Source organism: Aquarana catesbeiana, unplaced genomic scaffold (genome assembly GCF_042186555.1).
Source record: "Aquarana catesbeiana isolate 2022-GZ unplaced genomic scaffold, ASM4218655v1 unanchor219, whole genome shotgun sequence".
Classification (NCBI taxonomy): Eukaryota; Metazoa; Chordata; class Amphibia; order Anura; family Ranidae; genus Aquarana; species Aquarana catesbeiana.
In genome coordinates, this window is record NW_027362645.1 from 741,852 (window position 1) to 758,951 (window position 17,100).

The following is a 17,100-nucleotide window of genomic DNA, read 5'->3' on the forward strand; positions in this document are numbered from 1 at the left end:
CGCTTTATTTGGAATAATGCCTCCCACAGGCTGGCAGGGTCAGTGGTCCTGGCCCGGAAGAGTAGGGGGTGGGATTGGGAGGCCCAGACTTCATCAAATACTACTATGCCTCACACCTGAGAGTTCTTGCCTCCTGGACTTCCTGGAAGGCCCCAAATAGGTGGGTGGAAATAGAAATGAGTGTCACGGCCCCGGTCCATCCTTGCAATATGCTCTGGCCTTCTTCTGCCCTTCATATGCCCCAATTACGGAAAATCTGTTTAGCTCCAATGTTGTTCACGTTGTCTATATGGAAAAGATGCTTTGAGCGTTATTCCCTGTCCTCATCGTGCCAACCACTCTTGAATATCCTATTCAACCCAGACATACCAGATAGCCTTTCTTATAAACGTATGCTACCATGGACCCAGGCAGGATTCTTCCAACTACGACATTTTGTTAACCCAGTGACACAACATTTATTGACCTTTCCTGATTTGCAAAGTTCTCATCAGATTCCCCAAAAGCTTTTACATTCATACTTACAGATTAGACAATTTTTCTCCACTAGATCCCCTTCTTTGACCTTGGAGAAGCCAACAGACTTTGAGGCCCTATGCGCTAATGAGCCCCAAATGATTTCTACCATATATAAAATATTGCACAAGGCTGTTCCTATGATGGTTGACTGCCACCATTACATGAGAAAATGGTCTTAGATCTTGCAACATCATATCTCCTTGTTGGACTGGGGGAGCATCTGAGAGCACACTTCCAGGATTTCTTGATGTGTGACCCATAAGGAAACTGCATACAAAGTCCTGATACATTGGTATAGGACCCCAGATATATTGCACGCTCGCAATCGAGCAATCTCAAAATAATGTTGGAGATGTAATAATGCTGTAGGTTCTCACTACCATATTTTCTGGGAATGTCCCCCAGTTCACCAATTTTGGCTCCGAGTCCAGAAACTACTAGAAACACTGGTTGGTAGCCCCGTTCCTCTGACGCCCATGCACTATTTGTTAGGTCTCCCTTTCCCTGGTGTCTCTAAAGCTCTGCACAGACTGATGTCTTTCATTTTACTAGCTGCCAAACGGGTCATCCCTAGGGTATGGTTATCTACTCCCCCAACTCTCCCACAACTGCTCACAACCGTGGCTGACATACGTAGAATGGAACATTTGACGGCTGTAGTGGAGGGCACGGAGCAGAAATTTTCTAAAACGTGGTCAGCATGGGACGAGTCTATGTATGGTTCTGAAGGTAATGAACCTAGTTAGTTAATCTCAGTTACGTGCATATGCTTGTGTGATGACACGCTAATTACTTATCTTTTTATATACAGTGCCTTGAAAAAGTATTCACACCCTTTGAAATTTTCCACATTTTGTCACGTTACAACCAAAAACATAAAAAGTATTTAATTTGTATTTTATGTGATAGGCCAACACAAAGTGGTGCATAATTGTGAAGTGGAAGGAATATGATAAATGGTTTTCAATATTTTTTACAAGTAAATATGTGAAAAGTGTGGCGTGCATTGTTATTCAGCCCCCTTTACTCTGATAAACCTAACTAAAGTCTAGTGGAACCGATTGCCTTCAGAAGTCACCTAATTAGTAAGTAGAGTCCACCTGTGTGTAATTTAATCTGAGTATAAATACAGCTGTTCTGTGAAGCCCTTAGAGGTTTGTTAGAGAACCTTAGTGATCAAACAGTATCACGAAGGCCAAGGAACACACCAGACAGGTCAGGGATAAAGCTGTGGAGAAGTTTAAAGCAGGGTTGGGTTATAACAAAAAATCCCAAGCTTTGGACATCTCACGGAGCTCTGTTCAATCAATTTTCTGAAAATGGAAAGAGTATGGCACAACTGCAAACCTACCAAGAGACATTGCCGTCCACCTAAACTGAGAGGCCGGGCAAGGAGAGTATTAATCAGAGAAGCAGCCAAGAGGCCCATTGTAACTCTGGAGGAGCTGCAGAGATCCACAGCTCAGGTGGGAGAATCTGTCCACAGGATAACTATTAGTTATGCACTCCACATATCTGGCCTTTATGGAAGAGTAGCAAGAAGAAAGCCATTGTTGAAAGAAAGTCATTAGAAGTCCCATTTGCAGTTTGCGCAAAGGCATGCAGGGGACACAGCAAACATGTGGAAGAAGGTGCTCTGGTCAGAGGAGACCAAAACTGAACTTCCTGGCCTATAAGCAAAATGCAATGTTTGGCGGAAAACTAACCTTGCACAAGACCCTGAACACACCATCCCCACCGTGAAACATGGTGGTTTCAGCATCATGTGGTGGGGATGCTTTTCTTCAGCAGGGACAGGGAAGCTGGTTAGAGTTGATAGGAAGATGGATGGAGCCAAATACAGGGCAATCTTTGAAGAAAACCTGTTAGAGTCTGCAAAAGACTTGAGACTGGGGTGGAAGTTCACCTTCCAGCAAGACAACGACCCGAAACATCCAGCCAGAGCTACAATGGAATGGTTTAGATCAAAGTATATTCATGTGTTAGAATGGCCCAGTCAAAGTCCAGACCTAAATCCAATTGAGAATCTGTGGCAAGACTTGAAATTTGCTGTTCATAGACACTCTCCATCCAATCTGACAGAACTTGAGCTATTTTGTAAAGAAGAATCGGCAAAATGTCAGTCTGTGCAAAGCTGGCAGAGACATCCCCAAAAAGACTTGCAGCTGTAATTGCAGCAAAAGGTGGTTCTACAAAGTATTGACTCAGGGGGGCGCCATACAAATGCACGCCATACTTTTCATATATTTATTTGTAAAAAAATGTTTAAAACCATTTATCATTTTCCTTCCACTTCACAATTATGTGCCACTTTGTGTTGGTCTATCACATAAAATCCCAATAAAACACATTTACGTTTTTGGTTGTAACATGACAAAAAGTGGAAAGTTTCAAGGGGTATGAATACTTTTTCAAGGCACTGTAGTTCTTTATGTGACTCCTTCACAGATAGGGTAGGAGAATGTTTCAACTTTTCTTTTTATGGGTTTGAATATCGCTCCCCCACTCAAGTTAACAGTTTAATCACATCGCTATTCCTTTATCTGTACAATTTATGTGTGCCTTGTAGTTCTCAAAGACAATATATACCTGCATTACTTCAAAATGATAATGTTTTACATGTATCTTCTTTTGTATGACTTGCAAAAACTTATAAATAAACAATTATAAAAAAAAAAAAAAAAAAAAAAGTGAAAAAGTGTGTCACCGGCGCAAAAATTATAATAATATTTAAAATTAAAATTAAGGTATGATCTGCTGCAGTTAAAAGTCCTATACCATAGGTTAGGGGAAAATTAATATTGCATGAAATGTAACTGCGCTGATCCAAAAGTGCTTATACAATATTACCACTAAAACGGTGTCTGCAAAGTGTGCACAAACATCAAAGCTGTATAACTGTAAAGTGCAAAGTAACAATGTATCAATCTATAGTGCAAGTTATCAAGTGCAGAATATCAAAACCCCAGGACATAGGTTTTTTACAATAATCTCCAAAGTCCACTTCACAATTTTATAATTTAAATCCCATGTGCATAGTGTACTCAATTTCACATCCGTGCTTTTTAAGAGCCCTTTCACCATTTCGTGTATCACCACCGCCTTCTGAAATGGGCACTCACCAGAACCTAGAAAAAACTTTGCCTTTGGTTTATATTGGGATAACCACTCCACTTTCCTGGCGTTTCGCCAACTAGGTTGGCACTAGTTACTCCTAATATCTCCATATCAATCTCATAAGAAGTAAACATCCATCATTGTGCCTTGGATTCTTCTGGGTAATTGCCAACGTCACTTCCTGTCCCAACCCGTACCAGATCGAGGCTTGGAACACACGCCGATCTCGGGAGATGAAGCGGTGGAGCTAAACCCAAAATATACACTGCTGGAAAGACTCAGTGCCGGTCTTAAGGCACCTGAATTGTGAGTGCACATTTTATACATTTTGGATGTTTACCTTATTGGTTTCAAATACATTTTATAAAAGCATGTTGCGCAATGATGTTTACTTCTTATGAGATATCAAGATTGACATGGAAGTATAAGGAGTAACTAGTGGCAACCTAGTTGGAGAAATGCCAGGAAAGTGGAGTGGTTATCCCAATCCCACTGGGTCCCCCGCTGTGCAGGGTGCGCCTGCTATAGCTCTTAAAGGAGCCCACGTATGGGTACATCGATTCACGAGAACGAACCACTTTACCGATGTATAAGTGAGTGAGCGGGTCAGCAAGTGGTTAATTAGCGTCTACTTTATATTTTTTGTTTGATTTATTAGTGTGATTCACACTTAAAGCGGCAGCTGTCACATGTATCCACATAGGGTTGGCATCTTTTTATATTTTGAGAACATTAAGGATATACAGGTTCAGGAGCTGAGCTGGTAATTGTGTTTATACTCGGTTGTCCACCTCCAGCTAAAGCCAAAATCAGTCTTGCAGTGGGAGTGTCTGGCCAGTAAACTGGTGATCAGGAGACCCCTAGGTGGGATTACAGGAGGAAGAACTCTTAGAGGGGAATTTATCAAAACTGGAGCAGCCAGAATCTGGGGCAGTTGTTAATGACAACCAATCAGCTTCTATCTTTCATCTTCAAAGCTTAACTAAACAAACTGAAGATAGAGGCTGATTTCTTTCTCCAGATTCTGGCTCATCCAGTTTTGATAAATCCCCCCTTAATATCATATTATCAGCTTTCACTGATGGCTGTAATCATTTATGAAATAATGCATTTATTATTACATCTTTATCTGATTGGTCCAGTGAAATAAAAGCACCACTAAAATCTGCTTATAGATCTCTTGTAGACAGCTCAGATGACATGTTTGTTGCTCTCTAAAAACCATTAAAACATTTTCTAAGGTTCTCTTCTGTTCATTTGGATATTAAGAGTTCCAGATTAATTATACAGACTGTTTTCTTTCTTTCTAGATTAGTTATGGAGCTAGGGATACTTTATTAAGTAATAGAAAGATGTATCCAAACTTTTTCCGGACAGTTCCGGATGATGAGATGCAATATGTGGCCATAGCAAAGTTACTGGAAAGGTTGAAGTGGAACTGGGTCGGGATCCTTACATCTGATGATGAATACGGAGAGAGGGAGATCCGACAACTCAGCAAACATTTATCTAATCATGGAATTTGTATTGAATTCAAGATTCTGGTGTCTAGAAAGAATTATAATAAAATTCCTCCAGAGCTGCGGACCTCAACTACGGAAGTTCTTATTATTTGTGGCTCAGTTAGTGCGACTTATTACAAGTTTTTGTATAATAATGTCCCTTATTACACGGAGAAAACATTTATTGTACCAGATTCTTGGTCAATGAGTGAAATGTTTTTTGATTTCAGTAACTGCAGCTTGGTGTTTACGTACTCCTATCTCTACATAAAGGGATTGCAGGAATATTTGTATAGTATTCAGCCATCCAGCCGCCCAAATGACCCCCTTATGGAGGATATTCTCATAACTGAATATAAATGCTTTTCAAAAAACCGAGTGAAAAACTTCCTTATTCCACTCACAATTAGACATCCTCTTAGGAACTGCAATTTGGAGACACTTCTATTTGATTTATATTATCCTGATGAGAAAACATCCTATAAAGTATATATTGCAGTCTACATTTTAGCTCAAGCATTACATGACATGGATTTCTCTTTTAAAATAAATAACAAAAAATCTGAAATAAATCCACACACACTAAAGTATAAGGTGAGAGCGTCCAATGAAAGTTTACTCGTATCTTTTTATACTCGGTCAGTTCAGTACTGGAACACAAAAATTACACCCAGTTTAGGTTCATGTTTAGTTTAGAGGTATTTAACCCTTTCACTTCTGGAGCTGTTTTTTTCAATTTTTGCACCCATGTTAAAAATAATCATTTTAGGCCTGAAGATGATATAAAACCCCCAAACAGTATACAGTATATTTTCTGAAAGCAGAGACCCTGGAGAAACAATGCTTGCTGTATCATCCTTTTCTGTCATATGATATTAGTGCAATGATTTACCAAATGTCATCTTTTGTTTTCAGTAAAAGATACACTAAGTTAATTTTAGGGCATACAAATCTAATATTTGTAGCCTGGGGTTTGCTTCTATAGTCATTATTGTTGAACAGTTCGTTGTTGTTTGCAAATGAGTTTGGCTCCCTCTAGTGTCTGCTGGACTCTGTTAGGATTTTTCCTCACTCTTTGAGAAGGAATGCAGCAAAGTATTGTGGGAGATGTAGTTTGGAGGAGGAAGTGACTCTGTTAGCTGGATCAGCCCTGAACTACAGGACAAACAATGCAAAGCGCGCAGAACTGCCTGCTGGGAGGAGTAATAAAAGGACATGCGCGGCCTGCTTTCAGCCTCTCTGGACACTATTCAACACCTGGCAGCCAGATCGCCTGCCTCTGAGGGATCTTGGAGGAAGGCCCTGCTATTCTAGCAAGCTGATCGGCCTGCGCTTCAGAGCAACTGGAAGCCAGCTGCACTTCAGTCTATCGGGAGTTGCAGCATGGCGTGGCGGTGCCATCTTCACCAGATGAAAAAAAACAGGAGGGGATTCCGGACGGAGCCTCACAGCTATTGGGGTCTATTGTGGTGAGAGGATACCTGCCCATTTCAGTAGAGATTACAGTATTGTTGAGTGAGTTTTTTCTACAGACTGCTGGTGAGACTTGTAGTTCCACGAAGGTGAATCTACTTCTTCAAAGGCATCATACAGCTGGACTTTGGGGCCTTGTTTTTCTTCCCCTGTGCTATAAGGTCAGTACTGTATTGCACTCACAAGTGGTTATATTTCTTCAGTTAAGCCATCATCCGCACATCTTTTGTTCTACAGTCATTTATCTCCCTTTGTCTCTGTGGATTACAAATTACAACATTATACTGCAGTTTTAACCATAGCTGAAGATATCTAGCTGAAGATATCTGGAGTTAAAAGAACTTTCACCATCTTCTTCTTTTATTAAGCATTGCTGCCCTACTCACGAGTTGATCTTTAAATTATAGCCTAGGGGGAGCCATTTGTGTATGTTAGACTTTACACTGTGTTCCTGATTGTAAAGATTATATACCATTTTGGTCTGTGTGTTGAGGCCTTAGTGGGAAGGTATTTAATATATGTCTTGAAGATATTGAGTACCTATCCCTCTGTGCACCTGTGCAAATATACTCCTTAAGGTGATTATAAGGTTATAAGTTCTGTATACATGCATTAAGTGATAACTGTTGTCAATCATAACTTGCGTTCATTCATGTTCTTTATTGTGTTCCGTTACTTATCTCAGTAAACCTTTCTGAGTGGTTCAGTGATATTATGTGAGTTTCTTATTATTAACGTCACATTTCAGAATGGAACCCAAGATGTCAGAGGTAAGAGAGGATTTGCAGAGTCGGGGTAGCCAGTGGGGTATAGAGTCAATCAGCAGCCCTCACGGGGGTACCGCTACATTTGGAGGTCCCACCGAGATATCCCATCTGGGGTACCCGAGCAGATCAGTTGACATGTCCAGGGTGGAAGAAGTTATGGACTCAGCCACTGCCACTGAGTGGAGCCAGAGTGGAGCCGGAGCAGGAGAATAGGAGTCGGTTGGAACAAACTACAGTTCTGAGGCTACCAGGAGTCCAGTGGTTTAAAGAGAGAGAAAGCAGTTGATGAGAAAGGCTGTCCCAGAACAGGGGTCCTACCTCTTGGACCTGAAACATGAATTGGAGGAAGATTGTACCTATGTCCTTCTGGAATGGAAAGAGAGTATTCTGGAAGAGTTTCAGAAGAGGGTTGTGAGCCTAGAAGAAGGCCTGGATGGCCATGTCATCCCAGTACAGTTGCCGGAGGAGACTGGTGAGAAGTCCCCTGGGTCACCACCAGGGAGCCCCATTGCAGGCAGCCCAACTGCCAGTAGTCTAACTGCCACCGGTTCAGCAGTAGGAAGCCCAATGGGGGGATGCCTCCCGCCTCATTCTATCTAGACATGAGTCGCCTAGTTGATAGCCTGATACAGAGTCACAACAAGTCCACCAATCAGGGATATCGAAGGCTACTGACCTTCTCAGGCCATGTCCCCAGACCAGAGGGGGAAGAAGAATTTGATAGCTGGATGGATCAGGCCATGCAAGCAATAGAGGAGTGGAATGTGTCGGGAACAGTGAAAAGACAGCGAATCAGTGAGAGTCTCCGCAGTCCAGCAGCAGATGTTATCAGGAGCTTAAAGAGGGGGAAACTGGATTGTGAGGCCATAGACTATATCAAGGCTCTGTATGCAGTTTATGGAAGGTTAGAGAAGCTACCGGACCTGATGTACAAGTTTGAGCATACCCACTAGCGGAGGGGAGAGAAGTTGTCTGAATATGTCATCCGGGTGGATCAGATCCTGCACCAGATTATCTTAGAGAAGGGGATCGACCCCCGGGAGGCGGACAAAGTCAGGTTGGATTGGACCATACAAGGAGCCAGGCCAAACCATCCTGTTGTGCTCCGATTACTCTTGAATGGCACCCGAGAGGCCCCTTCTTACCCAGAGTTGATGGAGTTGGTGAGAAAAGAGGAGGCTCTCCTGGATGAAAAGAATCAGGAGGCTCGACTCGCAGTAAAGATGCCCTAGAAGAGTGAGAAGGTAGCCGCACAATCAGTTCAGGTGGAGAGTGATGAAGAGTTTGAGTGGGGGGAGTGCACCAAGACTCCTGTAGTTCAATCCACTCCAAAAGTTACTCCCGTCAAGTCACCGGAAGGTGGAGTGCAAGTTCAAGAGCAGGTACAACAAGCTTTGTTACATGTGATGGAAGCTCAGGCCAAAGCTCAGGCTGAGCGGACGGGCATTTGGAAGTGCTACAAATGCGATCCAAGGCACTGCGAGGCCCAGTGTCCACAGAAGGAAGTAAATGCTGAACTGTTGGCGGAGTTGGTGAAGATACAGTATTACAGAAATTGCTAGCGGAAAACTCCAGGGGTCTCAGTGAGGGATCCAACTGAGAACCCGATGAGAAACAGAGCTCCAGAATACAAAGGAAGAGAAAGGCCAGAGTGAGGCTGCAGAAGAAAAGAGTCAAGTAACCCGGCTCCGGGGTCGGGGAGCCAGGCACAGAGGGTCAATGTTTTACTGTCACCTAGGGCCACAGTTATGTCCTATCAGAACACCCCTAACAGCCCAAACAAAAGCGGCCTGGCGACACCACCTAAGGTCACTGTTAGGTCCCCACAGAGTGCATTAAAGGAAAGGAACTGTAATCTTAACCGCACTCAGGATAATGCTGACAGTTTCTTGGAAAAGTTAGTGGGGCCATCCCCGATCGTGCCTGTGCAAATAGAAGGCGTATACACCAGAGCTTTACTAGACACTAGGGCCCAGGTCACGCTACTATACCGGGATTTCTACAACAACCACCTGAGCCACATTCCCTTACACAAATTGGAAGAACTTAAGATCTGGGGAATTGGACCTGCTAGATGCCCATATCTATATAGCTACATACCTATCCTGATATTCTTTGGGCCAGCAGCTGTCGGGAAAGAAGAGGCTTTCGACACCTTGGCTGTCATGTGTCCCAGACCACCTGGGGCCAGGCAAAATTCCATACTAGTAGGAACCAATACCAACTTAGTGAGAACACTGTTATCATCAGTATTGAGCGAAGATGGATACACCAAAAATAAAATTCACCCGCAGTTACTAAAGGCTTGTCGGCAGGTGGCAAGAGAGAAGAAGGCTCCTGAAGGAGGAGTGGGGCAGTTGTGGAAGTTGGAGACCAAAGAGGGTACTACAGCTGGGGGAAGTTGCTCATGTGAAGGCCACCATCAAGTTGACTTGGGACCAACCAGGCCCTTTTGTGGTGCTAGAGATGGATGAGCAAGCCAGGGCGGCCAGACTGGAAATGATCCCTGAGTTGGTTCCTACCCGAGACCTGTCCAGAACAGGAAGAAATTGCCCATCAGCTTGAAGAATGTGACTGATCAGTCTATTACGTTGATAGCCCATATGTTGGTGGGGCAGGTGAATGCCGCCACCCCTGTACTCCCTGAAGAGGCCAAGTATTTGAAGAATGGCCAGCAGTTACAGATGGAGTTTCAGGATGTGCGGAAGTGTTGTCCCCTGCCTGGCAGAAAAGGGTGAAGTCTCAACTGATGAGATGGGAAAAGCTGTTTTCCAAAGACGATTTCGATGTGGGATGTGCAAAAAGTGCCCAACATAAAATTCAGCTTCAGGAAGACAAAACCTTCCGAGAGCGGGCCAGAATACTTCTCAGTGACCTGGAAGACTTAAGAGAGCAGCTGGCGGAAAGGTCAGGAGTCATTCAGGAGTCTTGGAGTCCTAATGCATCCCCCATCGTGGTAGTAAGGAAGAAAGATGGGTTGTTACGCATGTGTATTGATTACCGGACCTTGAATTGCCGCACCATTCCGGACCAGTACACCACACCCCATATCGAAGATGCTTTGCAGTGCCTCACTGGAGCTAAGTGGTTTAGTGTGCTTGACTTGAAAAGTGGGTATTATCAGATTCCCATGCACCCGGAAGATCAGGAGAAAACGGCATTCATTTTCCTGTTAGGATTCTACAAGTTTATTCGGATGCCTCAGGGCCTATCGGTGGCTACTGCAACCTTTCAACGTCTGATGGAAAGGACAGTAAGAGACATGAATCTCGTAAAGGTACTGGTGTATTTGGATGACATCTTCATGTTTGGAAGGACACTTGAAGAATACAAAACTCGACTAGAAAAGGTATTCTCCCGCCTCCATGAGGAAGGACTGAAGTTGTCACTGGAAAAAATGGCAGTTCTATGAACCTCTGTCACCTATTTGGGCCATGTTGTCTCTGCAGTAGATGCAGTAGAGTCGCCACAGATCCACAGAAGCTGGAGGCTGTCACCACCTGGCCTAGATCAAGAACTGTAACCGAGTTGAGATCTTTCCTGGGATTCTGCTCCTACTACTGACGATTTGTGGCCAACTTTGCCAAGATTGCTGGACCCCTTAATGAGCTGTTGCAAGTGCTCACGGGAGAAGGAGAAGATGGAACCAGAGCCAAGAAGAGTGGTGCTCGCAAGAAAGGAGAGTACGTCCAAAGCCAATGGACCTCTCCATGTGAAAAAGTGTTTTGGCAGTTGAAGAAGAGTCTCATAGAGGCCCCGGTTTTGGCCTAGGCTTACCCTGGCCTGCCTTATGAGCTGCATGTGAATGCTAGTAGAGAAGGATTGGGAGGAGTACTGTACCAGGAACAAAATGGAGGATTGAGATCTATGGCCTATGTAAGTAGGAGCCTTACCCCATCAGAGAAGAATTACCCTGTCCATAAATTGGAATTTTTGGCACTCAAGTGGACTGTGGTGTATAAGCTGAAAGACTATCTGTATGGAGCTGAGTTCATTGTCAAGACTGACAACAATCCCTTACTTACATCTTGACCTCGGCAAAACTGCATGCCACAGAACACAGGTGGAGCAGCTTTTGCCAGGTTTAGTCTGAAGTATCAGGCCAGGAGTTGGGAACCGAGATGTTGATGCTTTGTCCCACAGGCCTCATAGTTAGGAGGAAGACCCAGAGGGATGGACTTATGTAACTGAAGAAGGAGTGCAAGCTTTGTGTCAGGGCTTGGACCAAAAGATGAAAGGAGGAGTGGCTGCTGAATTCATTGGGGTTCATCCCTCTGGAATACCAAGATGCTACTGCGGATTGACAAAGGTGAGAGGAGAAGGTCTACCCCAACTGACAAAGAAAGATTTGAAGAGAGACCAAGAGCAGGACCCATTGGGTCATTTGGTGGTGCAGGCTTTGAATAATTAGGATCCCGGACTGTTGCTGAAAAGACTCATAAAGGGAGCAAAGGCTTTGCACAGAGAATGAGACTGATTACAAATCAGAGACGGAGTGTTATACAGGCATCTCCATCTGGAGACAAGGAGGAGAAGTGGCAGTTGTTCCTCCCAGAAAAACATTGTCCTACTGTCCTAATGTCCTTACACGATGACCATGGCCACTTGGGAACAGAAATGACATTTCGCTTGATTAGAGATAGATGTTATTGGCCCAATATGAGAGGAGAGGTAGAGAGTTACTGTCATTCTTGTCTGACTTGTATCCAGCGGAAAACTTTGCCGGTTAGGGCCGCCCCAATGGGTCACTTACAGAGTCAGGAGCCATTGGATCTGGTTTGCATTGACTTTCTGTGCTTGGAACCCGATACAGGTGGAAGAAACAGCATCTTGGTTGTGACCGATTACTTCACCCGCTTTGCACAGGCCTATCCTACTAAAGATCAGAAGGCCAGCACTGTGGCTAAGGTGCTCGTGGAGAAGTTTTTTGTGCACTATGGGTTACCTGTACAAATTCATTCAGACCAAGGAAGAGACTTTGAGAGTCGACTAGTTCATCAGTTGTGTGCCCTATTGGGTATCAAGAAGTCTCATACTACACTGTATCACCCTCAAGGGGACCCTCAACCTGAACGATTTAATCTGACTTTGCTAAACATGTTGGTAACTTTGTCCCCAGAGAAGAAACAGCATTGGGGCAATCATATAGCAGCACTGGTGCATGCTTACAATAGCACAGAGAATGATGGTACTGGTTACTCCCCCTATCGCTCATGTTTGGGAGAGAAGCTCGTCTTCCTGCTGACTTGGCTTTTGGCACTTTTCTGGATGACATCCCTTTAATGTCACATAAGGGCTATGTGGACAGATTATGGAAGAACTTACGACAAGCCTATGAGAAAGCTATGGAACATGCTTCTACCAGAGAATCTCGGAATAAGTGAAACTTTGATTTGAAAGTAAAGATACAGGATTTGCAACCAGGTGACCAAGTGTCACTGAAAAATCTAGGGGTACCAGGATCGTTGGAGGCCACAGCCCTTTGTGTGTAAACAACTCCCTGGCCTACCCGTGTATCAGATCAGACCTGATGAAGATGTGGCACAGAAATCACAATCAGATGCAGTGAGGGTGCCTCAAGCACTTCTACAGCCTTCCCCAAAGCCAACTCGGATGAAGAAGATGAGAAATTTGGAGAAGATTATCTGTTTTCCCAAGTTTCTAGTCCAGTATCCTCACCAGGAAGAAGGAGGATTGTAGTAGAAGAAGTGGAGGAGGATGAGATGGTGAATGTGCCTTTCTGGTTGTGGTCTGCCGAAGAGGATGGAAAAAGAGATGGAAGCTATTAAAACATTGCCACCACAGCAAAAAGAAACAGCTAGGATGGTACCTCAACAGCCAAAAGAAACTGCTAGGATGGTACCTCAACGGCCAATGTAGACAAATAAGATGGTCTGTAGATCCCTTGGACCAGAAAGTAGCTAAATGAAAGGGGGGGATGGTGCTGCGCTAATCCTGGTGTAAATGTATCACGACGATAAAATAATAATGATGGAGTGGCGTGCTGCCTATTTTCAAAGAGTAAATAATAAAGGTATGATCATGCGTTGCTAAAATTCCGTGCTGTGTTCATTTAAAAATTGCAAATAAGAGCTACGTATGAATAAAATACTTAGTTGAAAATGCAAACACTTCACCTGTGGTGTAAAGAGCAATAAAGATATGTATAGAAAGTGAAAACACATATGGAATAAAAATCAGAATAAAAATAAAATAAAGCACACACAGGTGCAAGGTTACTATGGATGTCCTAAGAGATCACAATACAGGTGATAAATGAAAAAATCAGAAAAAGTGCAACATGAAAACTATGCATGAATAAATATAAGCATATGGATATACGTGGAACAAATATAAATCCTTCACTTATAGTGGAAACGACCATAGAGATATATTTAAAGCATAAATGCATACAAATATAAAATAATAAAATAAACCGCACTCCGGTGCAATGTTACTATGAATGTCCTAAGAGATCCTAATATAGGTGATAATAAAGTGTCCAGTGTCAGCAATCCGTGCTCACAATATGATATAAAAAATGTTCAAAATACAAAGAAAAAGGTGACTTTGTGCAGCAACAAACAGTTCCAAAGTTTCTTTAAACGTGCTTAATGAAAATCGTGAAGGCAGCAGCTAGATTCTAGCATCGCTTTCCTCAAATGGGTGAAGAATGTGAAGTGAAAACACCAATCCTCTTCATGCAGCAATCCTACAATAGAGGGCAATGGCCCCTTACCTCACTGCGCTGAGGTTACAGCATGAATCAATCAGTATGTATGATGTCTCCTATGGGGATCAATCTTGGGTCCTAAGCTGTCATTCAATATACCTCAGATAATGCAGGGGGCATAGCGACCAAAGGAAAAACAAAGGTGCCACATAGTGTAGTAATTTTTTAAGGTTATAGGCTTTATTCAAAAATCACATAGGGTACTCACATGGTGATGCAACAGGGAATGAGTGGTATCCGGACGAGCGGCCACGTGAAGCCACGTGACCCGTGACGCCACGTGTAGGGACTGGCACCCTCCACTGTAATAATATACAAGCTCGCCGCTCGTATAAAACCTCCTTAACCAAGGCTTACTTGCTAAGGTTGGATGTGTTGATGGTGTGGTGGCAAGGCACCACATGCGGTCCGGGGGGATCTCCAACCGCAAGCTGAGGCGGACAGCCCCCCTCCTTCCCACCCTTCCCTCCCCCTTCCCCACTCCCCTCTTCTTTCCCCCTTCACTCCCCCAGCTCACTATCTGTTTACTTCCTACCCCGAAGGTCCCCGCTGCCATGCCTGTCCTGGGTATTGCCCCTTCTATCCCTGTGGGGCTGTCCACCTCAGCTACTGGTTGGAGATCCCCTGGACCGCATGTGGTGCCTTGCCACCACACCATCAACACATCCAACCTTAGACAGTAAGCCTTGGTTAAGGAGGTTGTAAATTCTACCCCCAACCTTGTCTTTCTATACTTTGTTTATCTTTTTGCTCATTTTTACAATAATCTATCTACAGATCCCACACGCGCTTGCTCCTGACGAGTGGCACCAAAGCCACAAAAAGCATAGAGCTACTGGGTGCCGTGTCTTTATCAATTTTACCATGATTATCGATGTTACCATGTACTATGTACCCCCACAGGTTCAGTGAGGCCATAGGTAATGCAGGCAATACCCATTAATCATCATTATATTTAAAAAAAAAAACCCTTGTGGTGAACCAGGGAATTTTGTATGTTTTTTCAATGAGAGATTACTACCAATTCCATTGTTATTATCCTACCTATTGTATACCATTGTTATTAGTGTTGCATGTATGTATGTACTGTGCTAATTGCCTAAATACATTATGTATGTTACCATATACCTTTGTTACTGGAATTATGTATGTTTACAATACAGCTCTCAATAAAAATTATTTTATGTTCACCTAATTATTTTTCTTGCTGCCACGTGCTTCAAGTCCCACCCTCCTTGTAAATAAACTCCTTTCTCTAGATGCAAATGGGATGGATATCCATGACCTTACCAGAACATGATGTCATTTAAAGTCCCTAGGGATGGAAATACATGACCTTACCAGGCCACGGCTTCCTGAAAGTCCCTACCCTCAAAAAACCCCTCTACTTTATTGAATATAATTAGGGATGGAAGCACGCGGTAATGCTCTACTGGTTTAGCTCCATTACCCTTTCTGCACCTAATGACCTATGTTTAGTCTCCCCTGTTTTATCTGAGTAGTTTCATACCTCAATTAACTCCCTATTCATTTATGTGTTTTATAACTAATATCGTTTTAATTGGACAACTTTGGACAGGTTTGATGATCTTTGATGGTGGACTTGGTTGGGCTGCCTTCACCGTCTGGCTGTTTTCTCTTATTCTGGGAGCTCGGATGAGCCTTGTGGGCCTCCCCCCTCCCCTGCCTCCTTTGCTGCCTGGGAGGGCGGATGCGCCCTCAATGCGCGTCGATGTCACACACCTTACGCTGTGCGTGTGGCGTCACTTTGATGCCATTACGCACAGGCTGTTCCATACTTGTGGACAACAGGGGAATCAGCTGTATGTTGGTTGGCTGAAGTTCCTCCCCCTGTCACACGGCATGACATTGGTGAACCAACCCGCAGTTGGCTAATTTAGGGGCATTCCCCGGGGGGTCCAGCATTCAGGACTCTTCACACACTGGTCCCCAAGCTATTTTGTTCTTCCTGGTTCCCATGTTGGGTTCCTCATTCTCACGAGGTAACGTTGTTTGGATTATCACTACTAATTTGGCTCCTTCACCCTCACTAACCATGGCCTCACTCCTTGCTTTCACCCTCCTTTCACCTTCACTCCTGTCATTTTACTTTCCATAATTCCACTCCTGTGTCACTATTTCTTTCCACCCCAACTCAGGCAGCCCTTTTGTTGTCTGTTTTTTCTTTATCAGTATGGCTCTTTGCCCTTTACCCCAATCCCCCCATTCCCCCCCTCCTATTCCCCCACTGTTCTTTCTCCCCTCATTCTTCCCCCCTTTCCCCTCCCCCTTCCCCCCTTTCCCCCTCCTATCCCCCCTCCCCCCCTTCCTCCCTCCCTTCCTTTCCCATCCCCCCTCTCTCTCCCCTCTCTCCCCCCTCCTTCCCACCCTTCCCTCCCCCTCCCCCCCTTCTTTCCCCCTTTACTCCCCTCGCTCACTATTTGTTTACTTCCTACCCCAAAGGTCCCCGCTGCCATGCCTGTCCTGGGTATCGCCCCTTCTATCCCCGCGGGGCTGTCCGCCTCAGCTTCTGGTTGGAGATACCCCCGGACCACATGTGGTGCCTTGCCACTACTTCATCTACACATCCAACCTTAGCAAGTAAGCCTTGGTTAAGGAGGTTTTACATTCTACCCCCAACCTTCATTTTCTATACTTTTTTTATCTTTTTGCTAATTTTTACAATAATCTATCTACAGATCCCACACGCGCTTGCTCCTGACGAGTGGCACCAAAGCCACGAAATGTGTAGGGCTACTGGTTGCCGTGTATTTATCAATTTTACCCAGATTATCAAAGTTTCCATGTACTATGTACCCCCACAGGTCCAGTGAGGCCAAGGGTCCTGCAGGCAATACCCATAAATCATCATTATATTTAAACAAAAAACCCTTGTGGTGAACCAGGGAATTTTGTGTGGTTTTTCCATGAGAGATTACTACCAATTCCATTGTTATTATCCTACCTATAGTACACCATTGTTATTAGT